This window comes from Rana temporaria, chromosome 4 (assembly GCF_905171775.1).
Source record: "Rana temporaria chromosome 4, aRanTem1.1, whole genome shotgun sequence".
NCBI lineage: Eukaryota > Metazoa > Chordata > Amphibia > Anura > Ranidae > Rana > Rana temporaria.
The window spans coordinates 260,815,786-260,842,337 of NC_053492.1; the positions used below are offsets into that span (position 1 = coordinate 260,815,786).

Here is a 26,552-nt window from a genome sequence, read left to right on the forward strand (position 1 = left end):
CCTACAAGCTTTAACCAGACACTGATAAAAGTCACAAGACTGCTATATACTCATGATGAGAAAGGGTATTTTGCAGTTTATATTTACTAAAATAATTGTATGTCCATGTTCTGTGTACTGTGGGAGACCAGATATATTGAATACAGGGTCCTGGGTTTAGTAACACTAAGCTGAGCTAAACTAAAACTAAGCTTTTTACGACAAAACTTGGATATTGATTGGTTACTATACACAAGTGCACTACATTCTGTGTGCTTCAGTTTTAGTAAATCTCCCCCAGTGTTGCCTAACACTGGTGCCTGTCTCAGAGACTTTCTTGGGAGTACTGCTCGGATGGAATTAGTTATTTTGTACTGTACTGTAGCCTAGTACTTTATTCTACATCAAAAGCCTACAATTGTCAGCAGAGCAAACATTTTCTCTGTGCAAGCTTTGCTACAAAGTCACAGAACAGTAACTATTGTTTCAACCAACTGTTTGTAGCAGTTGGATGGTTTGTAACAGTTTCAAACAATATAAAGTGCAGCTCAGTGTGCTTGATTAGAAATGCTTGACGTGTTTAACAACCCCCCCAAAAAAACAAATTCTGCTCCTTTAAAGCATGTTATACAGCACCAGTGCTGTGTAATTTGGCACCCTGTAACACCTGGCTGATCCTGCCTGACTATACCCTCCCCCCTGCAAAGAGACCACGACAATCATGTCTGCTAAGCCCCTCACATTGTGGTCTGTTTGCGTGCCGCCGTCATCCACAGCCTGCTCTTCTGTGTCGGTCTCCACTGTCCCCCCCCCCCCCCGCCTGTCACCTATTTACAGTGACACCCCATCCCCCTCATGCTGCAGGAATAACATATATAGTGGTATACTATCCGTTCTGTATCCTAATACAGTGCCCCGCTGTCTTTGTTTTATTAAAATACCTCCTTTACTGTATCTCATGGCGGTTCCTGGCAATCACGTGACCAGCCGTGTCTCCTCTCTCCTCACGTCAGCGGGTAAATCTCGGCCCTGCCCGCTGCTTCTGCAAGACGGTCAGAGAGGAGACACAGATGGTTACATGAGTGTCGGGAGTCACTGTGAGATACAGTGAAGGAGGTATTTTTTTTAAATAAAACACAGGCACTGTATTAAAGTGGTTGTAAACCAACCCCCACCCCCCCCCCCCCCAAAAAAAAACCCTGCAAGATAAAGGCATAATGAGCATACTAGCTCATTATGAAATACTTACCTGGGCCGGCAACATTTCTCCTAGGGTTATGTCCGGTTATCGTGGTCTCCGGCAAGGTGACTGGACAGAACCGCGATGACGTCAGTCACGTGCGTGTGCCGCCGATAACGGCATACTAGCTGAAGCAATGGCATGGATGTGCCGATGGCGTCTGATTAGGATTAGGAGATCGGGATTAGAAGATATCCAGGGTAGCTGCAGGTAGAAGCCTTATTTTAGGCTTACCTGTAGTCAAAAGTTGTTGTAAAGGGTTTACAACCACTTTAAGCTACAGAACAGATTATGTAAATTTCTTAAAGTGGGTTAACGACCACTTTAAATTGTGTTTCCACTTTTGCAGCCAAATTGGTATAACGCCTACTTTATTTTTGGTAGATGTTCCCATTGCCATAAGCTGAATAGAAAATGCTGGTTAACTTTTTAAAGCGGGGGTTCACCCTTAGAGGGCACTTTTCCCCCTTCGCTTCCTGCTCGTTATTACTAGGGGAATCGGCAATTTATTTTAAAATAGGTGCAGTACTTACCCGTTTACGAGACGCATCCTCTCCGTCGCTTCCGGGTATGGGCTTCGGGAATGGGCGGTCCTTCTTGATTGACAGGTTTCCGAGAGGCTTCCGACGGTCGCATCCATCGCGTCACGATTTTCCGAAAGAAGCCGAACGTCGGTGCGCAGGCGCAGTATAGAGCCGCACCGACGTTCGGCTTCTTTCGGCTACGAGTGACGCGATGGATGCGACCGTCGGAAGCCTCTCGGAAGAATGTCAATCAAGAAGGAACGCCCGCTCCCGAAGACCCATACCCGGAAGCGACGGAAGAAGATACAGCTCGAAAACGGGTAAGTACTGCACCTATTTTAATATAAATAGCCGATTCCCCTAGACCGAACGAGCAGGAAGCTAAGGGGAGATTTTTTTTTTTTTTTAAATGGGTGAACTCCCGCTTTAAGAACATTTTACATGCTTAAAAATCTTATCAAGCTTTCTTTGCATCACTAAGCTCTGGGGAAAAGTAAATACAACTTGCACTTGCAAAGTGCACAGTCTATTTCCCTTTTGTAAATCAACCCCTGTCTGTTTTATCAAAGAGTTAAAATTTTAGAAGTTATCCTCCTGCATTGCATGTTAATGAAGGATACAGTCATGCTTGAAATTGTTGGCACCCCAGGAATCTTTCCAGAAAATCAAGTATTTCTCACAGAAAAGTATTGCAGTAACACATGTTTTGCTATACACATGTTTATTCCCTTTGTGTGTATTGGAACAAAACAAAAAAAAGGGAGGAAAAAAGCTAATTGGACATAATGTCACACAAAACTCCAAAAATGGGCTGCTCAAAATTCTTGGCACCCTTAACTTAATATTTGGTTGCACACCCTTTGGAAAAAATAACTGAAATCAGTCGCTTCCTATAATCATCAATAAGCTTCTTACACCTCTCACCCGGAATTTCGGACCACTCTTCCTTTGCAAACTGCTCCAGGTCTCTCTTATAGTGTTGAGCAGAATACGCCATATTCGATTTCGCGATATATCTCGAATATATAGTCGAATATTCGCTAAATTCGAATATTCGTGATATTTTATCGAAATGAAATGATTGCGAATTTTCGCTATTGCGAATGCGAAAATAATTGCGAATTTTCGATAACTGCGGTAGGAGCACTCCGATTGGCTCAGAATATTCTTGATATTTTTTCGAAATTTCGCAAAATGCGAATGCGATATTTACTGCGCAATTTCGACAAATGCTGTAGGAGCACTCTGATTGGCTCAGAATATTCGTGATATTTTACAATACAAAATAATTGCGAATATTCGGCAAATGCGGTAGGAGCACCCTGATTGGCTCAGAATATTCTTGATATTTTACAATAGAAAATAATTGCGAATATTCGGCAAATGCGGAAGGAGCACTCTGATTGGCTCAGAATATTCTTGATATTTTACAATAGAAAATAAAAAGTGTTTTGCATTGGTGGTGATTCTTTACTCTATCCATCTGTCACAGCCGTTTGTCAATCAAACACCTTGAAGATTGAACACGTTCATGCTGCATGCTTTGGACTTTTTTTCACTTCACATATCAAAGACATTTTTATGAAAGATTATTTTTCTATTATTGGGACTATATTTCTTTATATATTTGTTTCACTGTGTATTTCACAAGTTATTTGCGCTTGCTTATTTTATAATTTGCCCACATGTCTTGTCACTAGACATATTTTTTATTCTTGTAGAGCGACTCCATTTTCTGTCTTGTATTAATTTATGTTGTATAACATTTTTGAGTTGCTGCTGTATTCTCCTCTTTTTTTAAGGTATGCGCAATTTTTTCCTTCTTACAAAAAAAAATAATATCAAACATACAAATATTCATAACAGAAACATACACAAAGCCCCCCCCCCCTTTTGCATCAGAGACAATCAGAGTTCTCCTACCACAGTTATCGAAAATTCGCAATCATTTTCGCATTCGCATTAGCGAAAATTCACAATTTTTTTTTTTTCAATTCGGCAACATAAAAGGATCGCCTCAGCTTAGCTACTCGGCCCAGGGTCTCTAATCATACCAGCAATGCTTTTAGACGTCGATAGAATGTGATCTGTTTTAAAAATCAAAATTGAAAAAATGCGAATATTCGGAATTGCGAATATTCACTGCGAAATTCGAAATATATCGCGAATACTCGAATATGCCATATTCGAGCCGAATATTCGCAATACGAATATTCGTGAGCAACACTACTCTCTTATTGGAAGGGCGCCTTTTCTCAACAGCAATTTTAGGAACTCTCCACAGGTGTTCAATGGGATTTAGATCTGGACTCATTGCTGGCCACTTTAGAACTCTCCAGCGCTTTGTTGCCATCCATTTCTGGGTGCTTTTTGACTTATGTTTGGGGTCATTGTCCTGCTGGAAGACCCAAGATCTCGGACGCAAATTCAGCTTTCTGACTCTGGGCTCTTCAGTGTGACCCAAAATCCTTTGGTAATCCTCAGATTTCCTGATGCCTTGCACACATTCAAGACACCCAGTGCCAGAGGCAGCAAAACAACCCCAAAACATCATTGAACCTCCACCATATTTCACTGTAGGAACTGCGTTCTTTTCTTTGTAGGCCTCATTCCGTTTTCGGTAAACAGTAGAATGATGTGCTTTACCAAAAAGCTCCATCTTGGTCTCATCTGTCCACAAGACGTTTTCCCAGAAGGATTTTGGCTTACTCAAGTACATTTTGGCAAATTGTAGTCTTACGTCTTTATGTCTCTGTGTCAGCAGTGGGGTCCGCCTGGGTCTCCTGCCATAGCGTTTCATTTAAATGTTGACGGATAGTTGGAGCGGACACTGATGCTCCGTGAGCCTGCAAGACAGCTTGAATTTCTTTGGAACTTGTTTGGGGCTGCTTATTCACCATCCGGACTATCCTGCGTTGCAACCTTTCGTCAATTTTTCTGTTCTGTCCACGCCCAGAGAGATTAGCTACATTGCCATGGGTTGCAAACTTCTTGATAATGTTGCACACTGTGGACAAAAGCAAATCTAGATTTCTGGAGATGGACTTGTAACCTTGAGATTGTTGATATTTTTCCACAATTTTGGTTCTCAAGCAGTTCTCTTCTCCTCTTTCTGTTGTCCATGCTTAGTGTGTCACACACAGACACACAATGCAAAGACTAAGTGAACTTCTCTCCTTTTTATCGGCTTTCAGGTGTGATTTTTATATTGCCCACACCTGTTACTTGCCCCAGGTGAGTTTAAAGGAGCATCACATGCTTGAAACAATCCACAATTTTGAAAGGGTGCCAAGAATTTTGAGCATCCAATTTTTGGAGTTTTGTGTGACATTATGTCCACTTTGCTTTTGTTCCTCCCTTTTTTTTTTGTTTTGTTCCAATACACACAAAGGGAATAAACATGTGTATAGCAAAACATGTGTTACTGCAATACTTTTCTGTGAGAAATACTTGATTTTCTGGAAAAATTCCTGGGGTGCCAACAATTTCGAGCATGACTATAGCTCAGTGTGCCCCCCTAGTCTATTTGGGGCCAGAGACACTGTGAAACAGTTCAGAAACGCTTGCAATCTACCATGATACCTTGTCCTCAAACACCTAAAAGGTAGGAAATATTTTAAAAAAATAAAATTTTCTGTGTGAATGGGAATAAATCACAGGCAATATTGAGGTGTTTTCTCAAAGTTGACTGCAAAAATGAAAACACTTTAACTTGTGTATGTGACTGCAGGACAAGAATATCCCTTTGAATATCCCCCTAGAGCACAGGTGTCAAACACAAGACCTGCGGGCCGAAACCGGCCCTTTCACGTGGCCCTCGCACCTCTCCTGCAGCTGCAGGAGAGCTCCAGCCCTCCTCCAGACCCCTACTTTCTGTTTTTAAGCAATGCATCCAGCAGCATAAGGAAAGGGGGATGCACTGTGATGTAAGGGACTCAACTTCTGATGGTGGGGTGGCTCTTGACATCTAATGTAAGGGGAGGGGATGCGCTGCGCTGGAATCTAATCCTACAGATACAACCAGACCTTTTGAGAACAATCATAATACTAATGCAGCCCATGATGAAATTGAGTTTGACACCCCTGCCCTAGAGCAATAGCACTCAACTAAAGCTCATTTGTATCACCAGTGCAGCTAGCGGGATCTGACAAAAGCCAAACAGTGAAGCAATTACACCTTTATCAAGATGCTGAATTATTAATATATATATGTAGCTTATAAAAAGCTTTTGTTAACTGTAAGTTGTTTCCTGTATTTATTCTATCCCCATACCATCTGCCAGTTATGTGTGTTTCATTAGTATTACTAGACATCACCAATTGCATACTTCTTGTTTTTCTTGCTTCCCAGACACCCTAGTGTTGCTTTGCTCATTGACCTACTAGGGTAAAATATGTAGGCCTTTCTCATATAAGTGACTTTTATATACAGGTTTAATGATATTCAGCAGGTACAGTAGAACGTAATATACTCTGTCCCAAATATCCAGGTACTCTGATATACAGACACTTCTTGAGTCAATGGGTCACAAATCGCCCCCCCCCCCCCAACTTTCAAAGACTCAGTGCTGGCCAATCAGACTTCTATTAGACTGTCTATTATAATACTTGGTCAACAGTGAGCTTTAGGAAGTAGAAGTGGACCAGATGCTTGACCTGTAGATCCACTATGTCTTATTGTATAACCTGGATTAGTTAAAGAGGAACTCAAGGCAAAACTTTTCCTCATGCAGTAGGGTTGTGCCTGCACTGCATGGGTTAATTGCTTGTTTTTTCTAGGGGTGAGGAGAGCGGAGATATACTTACCTAATCCGTATATCCTCAGAGCGCAAGACCGGTCCCCATCACTCCAGCCCCCGCATGCCATCAGTCTTGTGCATGGACTGTTCCTGACTACATCACGCTCATAGACCGGCTCTGGACATGAGGACAGCAGGAATAGCCCACCGCTAGATGTGGGGAGCGCTATTTTCTGGAAGATCGAAGGATTAGGTTAAGTATGGTTTTCCTTGCGCCCCTGGACAAAATGAGCAGGTAACCCATGCTGTGCGAGCACAGCCACACTGCATGGAAAAATAAAAAATTTGCCCGGAGTTATTTAAGTATTTTCTACTTAAAACCACTTGCTGAACGGCCCATAGTAAAATACCGGTGTTATGGCAGCAGGTAGTTGCCAAAAGCCTGGTATCATTTTTTACTATAGGCGATTTCATGACCGATAAAAGTGGTTCCATGGGCTGACTTTTAGAAGCGGCGGGAGAGGTGTCCCCTCCCGCTGCTTTCTGGTGGTTTCCGAGCTTACCAGAGCTGTCGGTAATGCCCAGCGGCGACCCGATGCGGCCGTTTTGTGGGGTAGGAAGTCAAGTGAGGGCAAGATGTCCCCCACTCGGCTCTATGCGACCTCCAACGTCACTTTCAGTTCATGGGCATAAACACATGATTTTCTCTTAAGTCAAAATGTCCAAAAAATATTTTTTTGGAGTCTTTGCGATTAAAAAAAAAAATTATATATATATATATGTCTAACAAAAAATACTAGGGCTGTGAAAATTAACTATTACTTCACCGATTAATCTTTAATTTTTTTGATCAATCAAAATTCTTTTGATTGGTACTCACCTCTCCGCCGGCTTCCAGGCCTTCAGGGAGATCCGGTGACGTCACGGACACCAGCGGGGCTTGCCATGTCCATCTGAAGGACTCCTTTGCTGTGCCTTCATATCTGCATGCCGGCGGGCCTTACTATCTGCCACACGCAAAGGCTGTTACACTTCCCTCTATCAACCTGGGATTCTACAACCATCCACTGGGAGTTGTGATGGTCCCCTTCACGGGACATCTACATGCCGACGAACTGATGTTAACCCCTCCTCATCTGAATTCAGCAGTGGTATCGTTGTACACATGTTTATACCAGTATCATACTTAGCTACATGTTTTTATGACTGCTTTTGGTACCGTTTGGTATTACTCGCACCATTTTTACAGTTTATGTAGCTACATCGATTTTATCTCCAGTGCAATATTTATTTTGTTACCTACTTGAAGACTATAAAAGTTGTAATGCTTTTCCCATCGAGCGTTGCCTTTGTGTGTTTTTTGTATCCTGCTATCCATTTTTCCAGTGGTTGGTAGCTGCACTGGGAATCAGCCTGCAAGGAGATCAGCTAGAAGTAGTTGGATCTGTATGTGCGTTATAATTAATCGAAATCAGTTGATTAATCGATTTTAAAAAAATCGATTATCGAACACAAAAATGTTGATGAGTAACAGCCCTAAAAAATAAAAATAAAACGTTCCAGAAAAGGCCTGGTCAGCAAGTGGTAAATGCTTACTTGAAATATACCGAGGTCCTTAGGTAAAAACGTTCCTTTTTATAATGTCATGCACAAAAAAAAAATGAGTTCATAGTGCCACTGACCTCAAAAAGCAAGAGGCTCATTTGAACGGACCATAACTTGTTAATGTTGTGTTGCTTAGGTATTGGTGTAATATGTTTTTTATTTTCCCCTATTTGATTTTGTGCTTTAGTCCATTTTTGAAATGTGTGTCATGTCATTAACATTGGCAGCTGGCTGCTTATGTTCATCACATGTTCAGGTTTAGTACATTCTACAGTTATTGCTGCTCAAGGGTTTTGCAGAACATTGAACAACAATGAATTAATAATTAACTTCCAGTTTTCCATTTTGTAATCTTTTATTAATTATTCTACGTTGACTGTATATTTATTGTAAATTGCAGGATGTGACTGTAAAATAACAACATAATTGTCTAATTTAAAAGCAATTCTACCTAAACTCTGTAAATTTCCAAAGTGTAGTTGGGGGGGGGGGGGGGGGAGGCTTAAAGTGGTTATAAACCTCAGACATGAAATATAAATAAAGCATATCTTTTTATAGTGTGTACTTCTCTCAATCCAGAGCAATAAATGTAATTTCTGTCTGTTGCCCCATTCCTCTGCTATCTGCATGAATTGCTTCTGATCGCTTTTACCAGACACCAGAAGAAAAAAAGGCTACGACAGGGATCTCCAGCACACAACCTGTGATTGACAGCCTCAGCTCTGTTCCTGTATGCTGTGTGAAAGGGGTGTGCCCCTTCCCTCCAATCAGGTCTAAGTTCTACTCACTGAGCTCTGCAGTGTGTAATTAAAGGTCTCCATCCCCTTTTTTTTCCTGACAGTTCACACAAGCTTTATAAATTCTGCACTTTGAATGGATGTAGAGAACAGAAGACCGCAGACAGACAGGAATAACATGTAGGGAGATGTGTTTAATCTCTGTGTATCATCGGAGGACAGTCACTTCACTGGGTTTACAACCACTTTAAAGTATAAGCATAGCCAACATTTTTTATTTTTTGTGTGTTTATGATAGAGTAGGGAAAGGTTTTTACTTGTATCTTGTTATTTGTTTCTGTCTGTGTCCTGATTGGAAATTTCCCTTCACTTTCTGCCCTTGAAAGGCAATAAGAAATTGAATATTGTATTTATTCTAATAGGGAAAGAGACAGGAAATCCCATCATTTTGTGGAGACTTCCCCTATTGGAATGAATATACAGTATATAATATATAAGGGGTTGCACACATTGATGGCACGATAAAATTAATTAAATATTGGACGGTATGCCCTCAACTCCAGCTATGGTGAAAAAAAGCTAACATTTTGAATCTCCTCTGACTTTCTATCTCATTGAGAATGATCACCAGGACAACTAAAAAGGGCAAATCGCTCCAGTGAGGACACAGACAGCAATAAAAACTTAAAGGATCCAACCCTTCCCCGCACCATCCAAAAAAAAAATAAAGTTTTGCGTTTACGTAAACTTTAAGAGACCCTGTCACCAGACCATAAATTTCACCAAAAATCTTCCTATAAAATTATATATTTGTATTTAATGTACTGTATCTGTTACTTACCTGTAAAGGTCTTCCTTGTGTAGACCTCCAAAAGCTCTGAGACTGCTCTTGTGTGCTGCCATTTTGAGAGTGATGTCAGCGACCCAAGCAGACACTCAATTTATTTTATATCCCCATTACTCTTCTGCCAGCTGCTATGTGTTTTGTAGAGAGTTGAGGTGAGTGGGGGAGGAGCTGGGGCAGCACAGACAGTATTTAGATACTCCCAGAAGAGTAGGCTATACAGTGCAAGGAAGAAGGGGGGTCTGTGGTAGCGAATTGACTCTTCTGAAGTAGTCAAGTTTGCTAGCACATTGCAAGTCAATAGACGACTATTTCTGAAAAAAGTCTTGGAAAGGTCAGGAGTGATGAAACATGTTGGGAGGAGAAAGCTAAGCACACAGCATAGGAGATCACTGTGCACCAGGGAGAAGCGCTATGACCAAACAACATCAAGACTGGTGGGAGGGAGATGCCAGCCGTGGAGTGTTTCTTCGGAGTAGCAGGAGAATTTCGGACACATACATACTTTAGTGCAAGTCATAGCCCCGGAAAACGTGAGTGGAATGTTTTTTATTTGTCATTTTTTGTTTTTTAATAAAGTTTTAACAGTATCGCACAGGACAGTTTTGTGGATGATGTGACCATTGTGATTGGCTGTCACAGTGGCCACATGGGCTCTCAATCATACCTAGAGACTGGGATCGTCTGCAACTTTGTGTTTGGGGTTCTCAGTTTGCACACTTTCCACACAGAAACCTCAGCCTCTGGACACATAGGAGGAGATTTATTAAAACTGAATCTGCTGGAGCGGTGCATGGTAGCCAACCAGTTTCTAACTTCAGCGTATTCAATTAGGCTTTGACAATAAAACCTGGAAGCTGATTGGTTACTATGCAGAGCTGCACCAGATTTAGTAAATCCCCCCCCCCCCCCATACGGTTTGTGTGTGGCATGTGGGCGTTAAAGCCCAGATCATTGCTTCTGCACATATGCATTACATGGTCAGCAAGAAGTTAAAGCCAGTGAAGGATTTCTGTAGTAGTAGCAGCTACTACAGTGATTCTCCACTTCCACAGAGATTTTTTGGGTGTGGTATATGAATACTTACATTGGTCAAAGCTACTTCAATGTAACTATGCAATACAACCCATACCTGGATTTCAGCTCTAAGGCTATGTTTACATTTGCAGTTGGGGATGGCTAAAAACAAGCAGCTGAGCTGTGTTTTTACTGCTCCCACTTAGGCTGCAAAGACAACCTGATAGGGTTGTGTACTTTCTGCAGCCACTATCCTTTGTTGCGTGGAAAGACTTGCACCCATTGTTATATTTAACGGACAGTACTACCTGTTGAGTGCAACCCATTCAAGTGAGTGTGGTCATGGCACAACCACCCGCCAACTTCATGTAATGTACGCGGCTACGGAATGGTGGTGTGGTCTTTTAGGAGTTAAAACAGAAGGTGAATAAATGCCCTCTGAAAAGTGATCCATCGTAGATCACTCCTTCCCGTGACAGGTGGGCCTTATTGCCCAGCAGCCACATATATGCATTGCTGTCTTGTTCTTGCGTGCTCTACGTGGATGTCTCTAGAACGGTGACCAGGCTGTTACCCACAGCTCACGGTTAGCTACTGACAATTGGCAGCTGGTGCATGGGGCTCTTGATCGTGTCACCTACCGGCCCTGGTCATCACGGTCCATTTATAGCACTGGCTTTGGCCAGCAAAAAAGGGGTTGTAAAGGTACAATTTTTTTTTCCTAAATAGCTTCCTTTACCTTAGTGCAGTCCTCCTTCACTTACCTCATCCTTCGATTTTGCTTTTAAATGTTCTTATTTCTTCTGAGAAATCATCACTTCCTGTTCTTCTGTCTGTAACTCCACACAGTAATGTGAGGCTTTCTCCCTGGTGTGGAGTATCGTGCTCGCCCCCTCTCTTGGACTACAGGAGAGTCAGGATGCCCAGTAACACACAGATCCTTTCTTTATCTGCAACATATAGAGCGTCCTGACTCTCCTGTAGTCACTGTCACTAACTGTCTGTCACCCTGCTCTCCCCTCTTGTCAGCATGCTCGTTATCAGCTTCTCCTCCTCAAGCCCTGCTTTACAGGCGATGCAAGAGGCTGATAACAGGTAAAATTCAGGTACTTGAGTTGAATAAAAGAAAAATCTAAAGCATATTCCACTATCTCTGTTCTAGTCGTGACGTATTGCAGGTCATAGTTTGGCACAGTACTCCTATAAACAAAGCGTATATTGTACTGGCAATTTCTTCCTGCGCTGTTTACTGATGCATTGAAGCATGTTGCGTAAAACAAACTGAGTGTCAGAAGTTTGGCTCTATCAGTAGATGCTGTTGTGGTCAGGAATAGCGTTTTGCTGTGTACTATCTCAGGTAACACTGGCAGGAAGTCAGGTTCACTCAGCAGTGTATTGACATTACAAGGCACACCTATGTTGGAGAAGCTGTCTGCTATATCTCCAGAGGGAGCTTTATTGAGGAATGGGGAGGAGGGCACCTCTGGAATGAGCCCTAGGCAGCTTTACTCCTCCCTCAGTAATCCACCACGCCAAACGAATGTTTTCAGACAGTGGAGGCCAACCTGTGTTCTTTTTATGTGCAAAGCATGTTTATTGGCGAGGGAAAACAGGGCAGTGACGTTTATGGTGTCATAATACATGCAACACTTTAATGTTTATATGCTCTTCTCACTTCTTTCATGTAGTTTGATTTATTTGGAGTGCCACAGCCAATGATCACTACATGCCAGCAGTCCTTGTTGACCTGGGTTCTGTGCTAATGTGTGAATGACAGTGGACATAACATCAGATACGATATGGTTTATGCCAAGTAATGTGAAAGTTTAAACACAATTTTATATTTATTTGTTTTACTTTTATGTACGATATGTTTTTTTTTTTTTATATTGTTTAATAATAATACAAATATAAAAGTAATTCAAATTTATTGTTATTGCTGCTAATAGTACACCACTCACAATACCTTCATCTTTTTTCTTATCTAGAAGGCCATCTTTGTTTAGGCATCATCCAAGGTCAACATCCACTTATTGGACTAAAGCAAGCCAATGATGAATCAATTTTCTTTCCTTCCATCATGGTGGCGGAAGGAAAAAAAATAAAAAATCACTTGATTCCCCGTTGATTGGGCAATGCCTCCCACAATGCTATTGTATTCTCCCAGCGGGAGGGTGCAGGAAACCTTCCCGGCTGGTAGAGTACAATGATTACTACTAGCGGCTGTACCCAAGTCGATCGATTGACTTAGGTACAATCAGCCTGCCCATACATGGATCAAAAATTTGGCCAGCCCCTGCCAAACCAGCCAAATGTCAATACATGTACATCCAGCTTAAAGCGGACCTCCACCCAAAAGTAGACGCTCTGCATGTTGCCCCCTACCCCCCTCCACTGCTATGTTTGGCACCTTTTGAGGGGTGGGGGAGCGAGTAGCTGGTTTTGACAGGTACCCGCTCAGTTCAACGCATAGAACTGAGATTTGTGCCCCCCCCCCCATCCTTCTTCCCCTGCAGCCAGCCCATTTACAAAGTGCAGCACACTTTGTGTATGTACGGTAGGAAACCGGCTGGGAAGCCACAAGGCTTCACTGCAGGTTTTCCTTAGTCGAGACGGCAGCACCAGCACCCGATAGCCGATTGATAGTAAGGACACCACTGGATTCCTAGACAGGTAAGTGCCCTAATATTAAAAGTCAGCAGCTACAGTATTTGTAGCTGCTGACTCTTAACTTTTTTTGTGTGTGGGAGCCTGGAGCTCCTCTTTAAGTTGCTGGCTCAAAGATGATGATGTAAATCCCAGTGACGTGTTTTCAAATATCTGAAACAGACTGTCACATTGTGGCTTCCTACAGTTACAATGTTTCACTGGTTATAGGCTGTAAGATATCTCTTGTTCAGCTCCATGGAATGAACAAGAGAAATCTTATTGATTCCCTACTCAAACAGCGTGGATGAAGGAATTTCCTTTGCTGGCTATTGTATTGTGCCAGCACCTGTGGCTGTCAGAATACCCAAACAGTGGCTGCATGCGACAGCTGTTCAGCCAACAATTTTACACCTGGCTTCTTTGATTTTCAGATCAAATAATGGTGGGCAATAGGGTGCCAACAGGTCTAATTTTAGCTGGTTCATCAGGAAGCAGCTGAAACTCTGTGTATGACCATCTTTACAGTCAGATAACTTGGACTGAGACTACAGGGGAAATGTTTCCTTCTGCCTGCAGCAGACTAATGTAACTTCAGGGTAGGTTTACACTGTAGTGGGTCCATGCAGGTGTATTTAAATGGGCTACTGTATCTGTGGTAAATGTGAAGAGAAAGTCTGCATGGAACTGTATGATGCCACAGTACTGCATGCAGCTGCATGGAACTGTATGATGCCACAGTAACTGAAAACGCCCTGCACTTTCTGATGCGTAGGGTTGATTTATGAGTTAATAGTGCCCCTGTGCTTCTACTAAAGAGTGGCGTGTTTTGCCTGCAGTTCGGGGAATGTGTGCTATTTACACGGATTCCCAGACTCGCCACAGTATGAACCTAGCCTCAGTCAAGGCAAAGTCACTGGACTGCTTTTTAATGATAAAACATGCAGCCTTCTTAAAGAACATGGTACTGTTGTGACATGTCAGATGTGTATTCATACAGACTTGTAAAGGTATTGAAAGGTGCACTTCAATTAGCATTCGGTAGAGTTCAATAGGTCACATATTGATAATTCCGACTAGGATTAGAGGAAACCATCAATTACATCAGTAAAAGATGTTCAGATAATTAACCATGAAGAAGGTTTGTACATTTGTGTAATGACTTAAATGTCTTAGTAAAAGTACATTGCTTGTGTTCTGATTCCAATGTCATTTTATCCATTGCAATACCTGCTTGGATGCAGCTGACTTGTCATTTATCTCCATAGAACTTATAGTTGTGCCTCCGCACTGTAAACTTTACAGGAGTTTTTGCATGAGGGCTCCCCTATCGTGTTTGGCAGACAGTACCACTGCTCAAGTCACCCACGGCACTGGGTTTCAAACCGTGACCCAAGCACTGGGCTCTTGGTTTGCGAAACAATATTCCTATTTGAAAAAAGCCCCTCCCCCCTCAAAAAAAAAATATCACCTCCTGAATGCCTTTCAGCTACACCTCCACTGCCGTTTAAAAAATGTTTCACCCCAGATCACTTTTCACGGTCCTAAAAGGGTTTGGCTGCACCAGTGATGATTTATGTGTGCCTTATTTAAAAAAATAAAAAGTACCGTATATGCTTTTACAATCCATTATTTTGTTTTCTTGAAAGTTATATTTTATATACGTATGATTTTTTTTTTTTATACTACTAATGGCGGCGATCAGTGACTAATAATAGGACTGTGATAGTACAGCGGGCAATCTGATGCTGGGCGGGATTAACTAACTGCCAATGACATCACCTAATACAGTGATCAGTGATAATATACTGTCACTGGCTGAGAAGTGTTTAACATCTAGGGCGATCAAGGGGTTAATTGTGTGCCCAACAATGTGTAATTTGTGCTGCTTTTTTAGACAGGGGTTAGAAAGAAACAGATTGTTCCCTCTGTACAGAGCCCTGTGTTGCTTTGTCAATGCAGAGCTCTGGGCTGTGATTGGACACAGCTGATCATGGCCGGGACTTGCTGACAGGCAAATGTCAGATGATGTGTATAATTGCAGCAGGGGGTGTGCATGCATGCACCCTAAACCCTTGAAACAGGCAGTGAAGTAACAGTAGGTTTCTTTGCCTGTACGGGCCACACATCCGCAGTACACTGCAGGTGGGCGGTCCTTAAAGGGGTTGTAAATTTTTTTTCCCCCCTAAATAGCTTCCTTTACCTTAGTGCAGTCCTCCTTCACTTACCTCATCCTTCCATTTTGCTTTTAAATGTCCTTATTTCTTCTGAGAAAGTCTCACTTCCTGTTCTTATGTCTGTAACTCCACACAGTAATGTGAGGCTTTCTCCCTGGTGTGGAGTGTCGTGCTCGCCCCCTCCCTTGAGGGGGCGAGCAGGAGAGTCAGGACGCTCTCTACGTTTCAGATAGAGAAAGGAGCTGTGTGTTAGTGGGCGTCCTGACTCTCCTGTAGTCCAAGGAAGGGGGCGAGCACGACACTCCACACCAGGAAGAAAGCCTTGCATTACTGTGTGGAGTTACAGACAGAAGAACAGGAAGTGAGGATTTCTCAGAAGAAATAAGGACATTTAAAAGCAAAATGGAAGGATGAGGTAAGTGAAGGAGGACTACACTAAGGTAAAGGAAACTATTTAGGGGAAACATTTTTTACCTTTACAACCCCTTTAACTGCTTGCCGACCAGCCGCCGTCATTCTACGGCGGCAGGTCGGCTCTCCCGTAGAATGACGTTGGCTCTTTTTGCGGCCACTAGGGGCGCGTGCGCGCCGCCGTACGCGCGCACCCCCCGCTCGTCCGTGAACCCCGTGCGGGTGCCCGGCGGGCGCGATCGCCGCCGGACACTCGCGATTGCTCGTTACAGAGCGGGGACCGGGAGCTGTGTGTGTAAACACACAGCTCTCGGTCCTGTCAGCGGGGGAAATGCTGATCTTCTGTTCATACAATGTATGAACAGAGGATCAGTGTTTCCCCTAGTGAGGCCATCCCCCCCCCCCCACAGTAAGAACACACCCAGGGACATACTTAACCCCTTCCCCGCCCCCTAGTGTTAACCCCTTCCCTGCCAGTGGCATTTTTATAGTAATCCAATGCATTTTTATAGCACTGATTGCTATAAAAATGCCAATGGTCCCAAAAATTTGTCAAAAGTGTCCGAAGTGTCCGCCATAATGTCGCAGTACCGAAAAAAAATCGCTGATCATTACTAGTAAAAAAAAATATTAATAAAATGCTATAAAAATACCCCCTATTTTGTAAACGCTATAACTTTTGCACAAACCAATCAATTAACGCTTATTGCGATTTTTTTTTACGAAAAATATATAGAAGAATACGTATTGTCCTAAACTGAGGGAAAAAAATGTTTTTTTATATATTTTTGGGGGATATTTATTATGGCAAAAAGTAAAAAATATTCATTTTTTTCAAAATTGTCGCTATATTTTTGTTTATAGCGCAAAAAATAAAAACCGCAGAGGTGATCAAATACCACCAAAAGAAAGCTCTATTTGTGGGGAAAAAAGGACGCAATTTTGTTTGGGAGCCACGTCGCACGACCGCGCAATTGTCTGTTAAAGCGACGCAGTCCCGAATCGCAAAAAGTGCTCTCGTCTTTGGGCAGCAATATGGTCCGGGGGTTAAGAGGTTAGATTTGTAAAGGGTGGTGAAGTTTCTTTTTAAAGAGAATATTTCTGTTGATCTGTATAAAAATGATACCAATAAATCCTCCATGATAATAAATCAGTGGAGAGTCACTGGAATTCATAGACACTATAAAAGTGTTTCATGCCTCTGCATTGTGGTGGGCGGCACTGAGGCCGATGTATTCATAGAGGACACGTCACCCTCAGTGCATTTTCAGCCGCCTTGATTGCTAGAACACAGTTGGCTGTCCAAGCAACCAATGATGCATTATTAGCCCCATTCAGCTTCTGGCTGGGGAGATCCTGTCATTGATGTGACAATTGTCATATTTGGATAATGACATCAGCCAGCATCTCCAGCCCCAGTTGTCAGCCAAGGAATCGCCCAGCATTACCGGTGGCTGCCATGTTGTCGCATTCATGACAGATTTCCAGCACAGACATACCTCATTATGGGGGCACTTTCACACTGGAAGACGGAGGGCATACAGTAAGAAACAAGTGGCTGAGCCAAAGTTTTACTGCCACTCAGCCATCCACTGGAATTCTAATATTACAGCCTGACAGATGCAATTGTAACTCCTGCTAGAGTCTGACAGACAGCACCATCTGTTAAACTCGCCCATTGAGATCATTGGGGCCCTACCGCAACCGTGAGCCAAACGCTTGGCTTGCACTTGCAGTGCCATTTTTATATTGGGATTCCCTTTAGAGTCCCCATCAGGGTACCCCCTTATGTTAGAGTCCCCCCATATACAGTAAACGGATTCTCTGTAAAGTCCCCTTCAGAGTCCCCCCTTATATTGAGATTCCCTTTAATATAAGAGCGAACCCTAAAGGGGATGTTAAAGGGAATCCCAATATAAGGGGGACTTTACAGAGAATCATTTTACTGTATATGGGGGGACTCTAACAAAAGGGGGTACCCTGATGGGGACTCTAAAGGGAATCCCAATATAAAAAGGGGCACAGATGTAAGGGGGGACCCTGATAAGGACTCTAAAGAGAATCCCAATATAAGGGGGAACCCTGATGGGGACTCTACAGAGAATCCTGCTGTATAAGGAGACTCTGATGTAAAGGGGAACCCTGGTGTGGGGACTTTAAAGGGAAACCCAATACAAGGGGGATGCTGATGTAAGGTGGAACCCTGATGGGGACTTTAGAGTCCTCCCATATAAAAGGATTCTCTGTAGAGTCCCCATCAGGGTTCTTGCTTACATCAGAGTCCTCCCCTTATATTGGGATTTCCTTTAACATCCATTTTAGGGTTCGCTCTAATATAAGAGTGAACCCTGGTGCAGACTTTAGAGTCCTTATCAGGGTCCCCCCTTACATCTGTGTCCTTTTTTATAGTGGGATTGCCTTTAGAGTCCTCCCATATAAAAGGATTCTCTGTAGAGTCCCCATCAAGGTTCCCACTTACATCAGAGTCCCCCCCCCCCCTCTTATATTGGGATTCTCTTTAAAGTCCCCATCAGGGTTTGCTCTTATATTAGGGCCCTCCCATATAACAGGATTCTCCATAGAGTCCCCATCAGAGTCCCCCCTTGTATTGGGATTCCTTTTAAAGTCCCCATCGGGGATGCCCTTTACATCAGAGTCTCCTAATATAACAGGATTCTCTGTGGAGTTCCCCTTTACATTAGGATTCCCTTTACATTAGGATTCCCTTTAGAGTCCCCATCAGGGTTCCCCCTTCCATCAGAGCCCCCCCCCCCCATATAACAGGATTCTCGGAGTCCCCATCAGGGACCCCCTTCCATCAGAGTCCCCCTTTATACTGGGATTCCCCATCAGAGTCCTCCCTTACATCAGGATTCCTATGAGAGTCCTCCCTTGTTATCTGTCTGTGATCAGTAGTATGGAGTATTCCATCAGAGTACCCCTTTACATTAGGATTCCCTTTAGAGTCCCAATCAGGGTTCCCTCTTCCATCAGAGCCCCCCATATAACAGGATTCCCTTTGGAGTCCCCATCAGGGTTCCCCCTTCCATCAGAGCCCCCCATATAACAGGATTCCCTTTGGAGTCCCCATCAGGGTTCCCCCTTCCATCAGAGCCCCCCATATAACAGGATTCCCTTTTGAGTCCCCATCAGTGTTCCCCCTTCTATCAGAGCCCCCCCCCATATAACAGGATTCCCCCTTCCATCAGAGCCCCCCATATAACAGGATTCCCTTTGGAGTCCCCATCAGGGTTCCCCCTTCCATCAGAGCCCCCCCATATAACAGGATTCTCTTTGGAGTCCCCATCAGGGTTCCCCCTTCCATCAGAGCCCCCCATATAACAGGATTCTCTTTGGAGTCCCCATCAGGGTTCCCCCTTCCATCAGAGCCCCCCATATAACAGGATTCCCTTTGGAGTCCCCATCCATCAGAGCCCCCCATATAACAGGATTCCCTTTGGAGTCCCCATCAGGGTTCCCCCTTCCATCAGAGCCCCCCCCATATAACAGGATTCCCCATAAGGGTTCCCCCTTCCATCAGAGCCCCCCCCCATATAACAGGATTCCCTTTGGAGTCCCCATCAGGGTTCCCCCTTGCATCAGAGCCCCCCCATATAACAGGATTCCCTTTGGAGTCCCCATCAGGGTTCCCCCTTGCATCAGAGCCCCCCCATATAACAGGATTCCCTTTGGAGTCCCCATCAGGGTTCCCCCTTGCATCAGAGCCCCCCCATATAACAGGATTCCCTTTGGAGTCCCCATCAGGGTTCCCCCTTCTATCAGAGCCCCCCATATAACAGGATTCTCTTTGGAGTCCCCATCGGGCTTCCCCCTTTCATCAGAGCCCCCCATATAACAGGATTGCCTTTGGAGTCCCCATCAGGGTTCCCCCCCCCATATAACAGGATTCCCTTTGGAGTCCCCATCAGGGTTCCCCCTTCCATCAGAGCCCCCCCCCATATAACAGGATTCCATTTGGAGTCCCCATCAGGGTTCCCCCTTACATCAGAGCCCCCCATATAACAGGATTCCCTTTGGAGTCCCCATCAGGGACCCCCTTCCATCAGAGTCCCCCTTTATATTGGGATTCCCCATCAGAGTCCTCCCTTACATCAGGATTCCTATGAGAGTCCTCCCTTGTTATGTGGCTGTGATCAGTAGTATGGAGTAGGAGTGTAGAGTGGATGATTTTCCCAGTACAGGAGGAGGAGGTGTAGTGATAGGGGGAGGAGTGATCGGTGTAGAGTGCTCTGTGGCCGGTGTCAGGGGGGTCAGTGTCAGGAGTGACAGTGTAAAGCTCGGTGGACTTTGTATGGCGCTCCTCCTCCCCGCCATTCCTGGGATGAGTGTCGCTGTGTAAGGTAGGAGCTGGGTACACGTGTATACTATACATTATATAATAGTGTGTACGGTAATGTCTCTCTCACCTGTCCTCTGCATGTACCTGCACACACCGTTACCGCACTCTACTTGCTATGTCAGTTACACAACAGAAGGACATATAATGAGGGTTTATTTCTCAGGCTCCAGAGACTTTGTCCGTTCTATTCTTTTCCTGCACTTGTCCATAAAGGGAAATTCCACAAAACTCGTCTTCCCGCCACATTCCAACCGAATACTTGTCTCCGTCTGGGATTAATGACACCGTGCTGTGCCCGCGGCTGTCCACCAGAGGGCGCGCAGTGCCTGGAGTATCCACCAATGCTGCTCATAGAGAAAAGGGCACTGCTTTCCTCAAGAGCTGATCATCTAATGGCTCGCTGACTAGAAACTAGGAGGCGTTTGGGAAGAAGCATAAAGGGAGCCGACATAAAACATACAAACTCCATCTAACTCTGTTCTTCCACAATGATTAGTGTAATAAATAATATCCATATGCAATGTTATTTTATACATTTACTAAGCACTGGGGATTAACCACCAGATTTTACCCCCTTCATGACCAGGCCATTTTTTACTTTTCAGCACTGCACTACTTTAACTGGTAATTGCTTGGTCATGCAACACTGTACCCCAATGAAATGTATATCATTTTTTTTACACAAATATGGCTTTCATTTGGTGGTATTTGATCACCACTGGGGATTTTTAATGGAAATTTGCTCTTAAGTCAGATCCTCATCTTATGTGATTTGGATTTGACATTGCAGAAAGATTACCCAGGCATTCCCCGAAGTTGCTTCAAAGTCACACGCTAAAGTAGCAGGTTACGGCATGGTGAACCAAGACTTGGTTTCCCTGGTTATGTTGGTGTTCATTACCGCAAAGTGTTAGTGTCAGATTTCCCGCCGCACTATCGCAGTCCCACTATAAGGCCAGGTTCACACCTATGCAAATTGGATACAGGTTTCACCGCATCCAATTCACATGACAGGAGAGTGTGACCGGCTCTCAATGGACCCCGTTTACACAGCTCCAGGGCTGCCACGGTCCGCATTTAAAAAAAGGTTCTGTGTGTCTGTCTTTTGGTTCCGATTCAGTTGCAGGCAAAAATTTGGACCTGATTTCCACCTGAATTGGCGAACAGAGATGCTGTGAACCGCGGCCGCAGAATATGTGAACCCAGCCTAAGTCACTGATCATGATCGTTGCCATTACTAGTATATAAAAATAATAAATTCCAGTGTATATATACCCTCATTTGAAAACGCTTTGGCTTTCACACAAACCACTCAATATACACTTATTGGTATTTGTTTTATTTTTTACCAAAGACATGTAGCAGAATACATTTTGACCAAAATTTCTGAAGTCATATTATATATATATATATATATATATATATATATATATATATTGTGTGTGTGTGTGTGTATATATATATATATATATATATATATATATATATATATATAGATATATATATATATATATATATATATATATATATATAATTTCGATATGTTTTCTTGAAGAAAGTAAGAAAACTTTTTTTTTTTTTTTCATTTATATCGCAAACAATGAAAAACCCAGTGGCGATCAAACACCACCAATAGAAAGCGATATGTATGTAAAATAATTGATATACGTTTCATTGGGGTTCAGTATTGCATGACCGAGCAATTACCAGCTAAAATAGAGCAGTGTTGAATAGCAAAAATGGCCTTGTCATGAAGGGGGTAATATCTTCCAGTGGTTAATCTCCAGTACTCTATTTGTGTGGGAGAAAAAAAATGTACATTTCATTTGGGTACAGCGTTGCATAACCGCGCAATTGCCAGTTAAAATAGCGCAGTGCTGAACAGCAAACCATGGCCTGGCCATGAATGGGGTAAAACCTTCTAGAGCTTAAGTTGTTAAGATGGGCTTGACTAACAAATTAAAATCGATATCCTTTAACTTCCTTGTGTGCCTCTGAGACAGGATGTGAAAAATCTCCCCAAAGGGGACAAACACAGCAATAAACAGAACGTGATCATTCCTCCTGCTATCCAAAACTAGAAGAAAAAAAAAATTTCCGAGAGTGTTGTATGTTGTAAATCGGCTTTAGCTGTCTGCTGCATGATCCAGGAGGTTTGCACAGGTAACCGACAATTGGCTACACACATGAATGCTAAATCTTTAAACGGCAGTCAATCAGGTTAGAACTTTACATTTTTGTTTGTGCATTTTCGGGGTGCGCGGCACACGGACTCCACATATGCGTTTTTCCTTGTTTCTTTACATTTATGTGCACCTTTTATCACCTAGTACATAGATTATTTATACATTATGTATACAGTAGAGCTGCACAATTCTGGCTAAAATGAGAATCACGATTTTTTTGCTTAGAAGGTAGATCACGATTCTCGTGACGTTACATCATCTTTCACATTAAAACAAAAAAATTGGGCTAACTTTACTGTTTTTTTTTATTATTATTATTCATTAAAGTGTATTTTCTCCCCAACAAATTGCATTTGAAAGACCTCTGGGCAAATACAGTGTGACATAAAATATTGGATTGGTGTAGAAAGATGTCCGCTGCCCCACCTGCTTACCGTAGGCATGGTGAGATCGAGTGTAAGGTGTACCAAGATGGCCTTAAAACGTACATTTCGTAAGTGTTGATTTCTGCCATGCGCAGTAGTCGGTCAAGAATTTTGTCAGGCAAATTCCTCAGCGCACTGACATCTGGCCCTGAAGGGCCTTATGACGCATTGCGCCTGCGCAGTATGGAGCTACAGCTGATTCCATATCACAGGAAGGGACGCCGGTTGCACATTCTGCCAGGTTGGTAATTTTGTCACAACACCGGCTTATTACTATCCTGCCTCCCGAGTTGCAGAAAATGACAGCAGCTGAGGCTGGGGAATAGAAGCAGCTCCTAAATGGTGTGGATGCGGATGGGACAGTGACATATATATATATATATATATATATATATATATATATATATATATATATATATATATATATATATACTGTCATATACACACATACATACAAAAACAAAAAAATCTTATTTTGGCTTTATTTGTGCTAGGACACAGACACACGCCCAGAGTAAAAATCTCTTCACTAGCATGCCGAAACTTCAATTTTTCTAGTCAATATGAAATAATGCATGTAAGGTAGTTTACCAGCATTCCTAGTATAAATAATCTGGCTGTAATTTGCTTTGCATATGTACTGCATATTTTTTTTTTTTTTTCATCTGTGGTGCGATGCAATAACCTGTTTTCCCAGTCTTCGCACAACTTAACACTGACTATTTTAACTATGAGTGTCATCAATGATATGTAGGCAGATAATGGCGTTTAATGATGGGTTTCATTAGCTTTATTTCCCTCGCTTGACCATAGTACACTAATGCTATCTCTCCTCTTCGTACCTTTTTTGTTGCTCCACATTTTGTAGGTGTCTAAGTAGGCTACAATAACACTTTAAGAAAGTCTGGGCTCAAATCCAAGCAGAATATATATTTTATAATATATATTGGGAACTAGAGGGGTGTAACCACATGTTAAAATGAATATTAAAATAATGTTCTCAGCTAACCCTGCACAGAACTAAACGCCCTTACACACCTCTAAAACGTTTGTCTTAAAAAAAAAAAAGATTCTTGGTTGGCATTTATTGGAATACATTTTCAGGCTGCCAAGCTCCATCAAAGTTATCCTTCTCTGAACAGACCTTAAAGTGGTTGTAAGCCCTTACATATACCCAGTGAAGGGACTGTCCTCAGGTTATACACAGAGATTAAACCAATCCTCCTACATACGTTGTACAGGTTCATCTGTGGTCTTCTTTTCTCTACATTCATTAAAAATGTTGCATTTATAGGCTTGTCTGAGTTAAGAAAAAAGGGGGCTGAGAGCTGAAGTTACACTCTGCAGAGCTCAGTGAGGAGAGTTCTGAGAGCTGATTGGAGGGAAGAGACACACCCCCTTCACACAGCTCACAGGAACAGAGCTGAGACTGTCAATTCTCTTTTCTCTTAGTGGTAGGAAAACTTATCAGACGTGACTCATGTTGACACGATGACATCATGAAGGTGGTGGATGTTAGAGACCTTGCGCTCCTCCACCGTCGAGGGTGCCCCACAGATGCTCAATAGGGTTTAGGTCTGGAGACATGCTTAGCCAGTCCATCACCTTTACCCTCAGCTTCTTTAGAAAGGGAGTGGTCGTCTTGGAGGTGTGTTTGGGGTCGTTATGTTGGAATACTGCCCTGCAGCCCAGTCTCTGAGGGGAGGGAGGGGATCATGCTCTGCTTCAGTATGTCACCGTACATGTTGGCATTCATGGTTCCCTCAATGAACTGTAGCTCCCCAGTGCCAGCAGCACTCATGCAGCCACAGACCGTGACACTCCCACCACCATGCTTTACTGTAGGCAAAACTTTTCTTTGTACTCCTCACCTGGTTGCCACCACACACGCTTGACACCATCTAAACCAAATAAGTTCAGCAAGTTCATCACACCACAGGACATGGTTCCAGTATTCCTTGTCCTTAGTCTGCTTGTCTTCAGCAAATTGTTTGCAGGCTTTCTTGTGCATCATCTTTAAGAGAGGCTTCCTTCTGGGATGACAGCCATGCAGACCAATTTGATGCAGTGTACAGCGTATGGTCTGAGCACTGACAGGCTGACCCCCCACCCCTTCAACCTCTGCAGTAATGCTGGCAGCACTCATACATCTGTTTCCCAAAGGCAACTTCTGGATATGACGCTGAGCACGTGCACTCAACTTCTTTGGTTGACCATGGCGAGGCCTGTTCTGAGTGGAACCTGTCCTGTTAAACCGCTGAATGGTCTTGGTCACCGTGTTGCAGCTCAGTTTCAGGGTCTTGCCAATCTTCTTATAGCCTAGGCTATCTTTATGTAAAGCAACAATTCTTTTTTTCAGATCCTCAGCGAGTTCTTTGCCAAGAGGTGCCATGTTGAAATTCCAGTAATACGTATGAGAGAGTAAGAGCGATAACACCAAATTTAACACACCTGCTCCCCATTCACACCTGAGACCTTGTAACACTAATGAGTCACATGACACTGGGGAGGGGAAATGGCTCAATTTGGGGGTGTGCTCACTTTTGTTGCCAGCGGTTTAGATATTAATGGCTGTGTGTTGAGTTATTTTGAAGGGACAGCAAATTTACACTGTTATACAAGCTGTACACTCACTACTTTACATTGTAGCAAAGTGTAATTTCTTCAGTGTTGTCACATGAAAAGATATGATTAAATATTTACAAAAATGTGAGGGGTGTACTCACTTTTGTGAGATACTATTTATAAAATAATATGCAAAGTGGTTGGAGGGAAGCTTCAGAATGGCAAATATGTTTTTATTCCAAATTATGTAAGCAGACTGCAGTTCCTTTTTAAGGATTCACTGTCATCAGGTAAACATTTTAGGCTGTTTTACATGTATAAATGTTTGAAATTAATACTTACTGATGCTGCTCTTGCTATTGCAATTCGTTATGCCTTTTGTCGGTAGTAGTCTTGTAGTTTTCTGCACACTCTTTAGAGCTGAAAGCAAACAAGGGGACATGGATACTGGCTGACATCATTACCAAAATATGGCAATGATGTCACCAGCCGCACTCTACATACACACAGTGTTGCCACACTGAGCACCTCACTCCACTCATCAGTCAGTGATTACTGGAAAGTGTCAGCTCACCACAACCAACATAGGTCGCTACTGTTCATCAATGACACGGTCATCTACACAGTCAGCAGTATCTAGGTAGCAAAGCACTGAGGATGAATTGTCTGCGGTATAGGACCACCCCGCCCCCCCCCCCCCCCCCCATGCAAGTCTTCCCATTGGATACTTGAATATGAAGCCTCCATCATCATGTGTCATATATAGGAGTGACAAAGTGCTAAAGAGGGTCTATAAAAACTCTTTATGCTAACTGTTTACACTATATAAATCCTGTATAATAAAATAATATAACATTTCACTGTTTGTTTTTAGTGCAAGGTCAGTGAGCAAACCTATTTCTGTAGCATCAGGTTCCCCAATTTACCGTATATGTTCAGCCCTGGCCACTTTTTGCGATTCGGCACTGCGTTGCTTTAACTGATGATTTTGTGGTCGTGCGACGTGGCTTCCAAACAAAATTTACATCCTTTCCCCCCCCACAAATAGAGCTTTATTTTGGTGGTATTTTATAACCTCTGAGGTTTTTTTTTTTTTT

General features: G+C 43.0%; 1 protein-coding gene across 3 annotated transcripts in view; it reads left to right on the forward strand.

Moving 5' to 3' along the window:
- CRYBG1 (crystallin beta-gamma domain containing 1) overlaps positions 1 to 26,552 on the forward strand; it is a 326,501-nt gene that overhangs the window by 206,393 nt on the left and 93,556 nt on the right. The window contains exon 1 of one of the 3 annotated variants that reach the window (XM_040350183.1): positions 20,190 to 20,280. The exons of the other annotated variants lie outside the window; for them this stretch is intronic. The gene's annotated coding sequence lies outside the window, so the exon portion shown is untranslated. Of the gene's footprint in view, positions 1 to 20,189; positions 20,281 to 26,552 lie in introns of those variants that run through there. 3 annotated transcript variants of the gene reach the window in all.